At 33.8% G+C, this 1,523-nt stretch overlaps 1 pseudogene; it reads left to right on the top strand.

Annotated features, from left to right (window-relative positions):
• Positions 1–1,173: 1,173 nt before the first annotated feature.
• Positions 1,174–1,523, top strand: LOC123860493 (developmental pluripotency-associated 5 protein-like; annotated as a pseudogene).

Genomic DNA, 1,523 nt, shown 5'->3' on the forward strand with positions numbered 1-1,523 from the left:
GATATTCATGTTATGTTTTGAGATGTTATACCTACTTCATTTTGGTGGTCAAATTGTCCCAGCTTTGGCCATTGAGAACTCTTTCAGTTGTCTTCTGTGTTCCTTTGTTACAGAACCATCAATGTATTTTTTTGGAGATCAATGTATTTTTAAGTATCTTTATCATGGGGGTATGATCTTGTCCCATTTAACATAACCACTCATTACATTTTTAATTTTGACAACCATATTTTATTTGTTTTATAATGTCTCTTTGTTTTTTTTCCCCCATTGTTGCCTTTTTCATGACATTGTATGATTTCTTTGAGGTCCTATTTTTTTTTTTTTACCTTTTTTTTTTGGTCCTATTTTCCATCTTTAAAAAAAAAAAACATGATACTTTATCAACAATAGCCAAATTATGGAAAGAATCCAGATGTCCATTTACTGATGAGTGGAAAAAGAAATAATATATTTATATAATGGAATATTATTCAGCTATAAAAAATTAAATCTTGCCAAGCAATGACATGGATGGAGCTAGAGAGTATTATGCTAAGTGAAATAAGATTGGATGGAAAAAGAGAATAAAATAGAAATAGTAAAACATGCTAAGTAAAAGTAACCTTACATTTGGCATTATCTTCTTATCCCTCTATCATCCTATTTGGTTGGTTATACTCAGTATAACATACATTTAAGTATTTATGTTTTCTCTTATGAAACTGAAATTTCAAATATACTTCACATTCAAATTAGTGAAATAAAGGCAAAATATAACTGTTAGATATACATTGTCCACTAAATATGCAACACACTTTTGTATGAATATTCTATTTTCTAAAATCTTGATATTTTGACTTTTTAATCTTTCTAAAAATACATGCTTTTGTATCTCTTGTTTTAAGAACTCTTGTGATTTCAAGGAATTTACTTTCTCATTTTGTTGCTTTCGTAGTTTGCTATGCAACTTAAATATATACTCAGCCCTGATTTGCTTTTTCTATTTTAACTCTTTACTGTCATTTCCTTCACATTATTAAAATTACTGTATTTATGAGAAAAAGATATACACGGTGATCTTAGTCAAAGGTAATATTACTTATCATTCATTGTATTATTAATAATTAAAATTAATCTTTGGGACTCAGGCCTAGCTTAGGTTGGAGCATGGTTAGTTTTGAGGCAGTCCAGATGGGGACGCTACCAGAACGAAAGATATTCCACCGTGGGTGAAAGCTCCCGAAGACTTGAAAGATCCCGAGGTGTTGCAGGTCCAGATGCAGCTCTTGGAAGCTATGTTTGGCCCAGCTGGATCTCGAATCCCGTACATCGAGCAAGTGAGCAAAGTCATGCTCGAGCTAAAGGTTCTGAAATCCTCGGAGCTCACGGAGATCGTGGTTTATGGCTCTTACTTGTATAAGCTCAGGGCCAAGTGGATGCTCCAGTCCATGGCCGAATGGTACCGCCAGCGACAGGAACGAGGGATGCTCAAACTTGAGGATGCCATAAAAGCCCTAGAGCTAGGTCCTTGGATGAAGTGA

The sequence above is a fragment of the Mirounga angustirostris genome, unplaced genomic scaffold, assembly GCF_029215605.1.
Source record: "Mirounga angustirostris isolate CCGP_5_RB_7025 unplaced genomic scaffold, mMirAng1.0.hap1 SCAF_4, whole genome shotgun sequence".
Classification (NCBI taxonomy): domain Eukaryota; kingdom Metazoa; phylum Chordata; class Mammalia; order Carnivora; family Phocidae; genus Mirounga; species Mirounga angustirostris.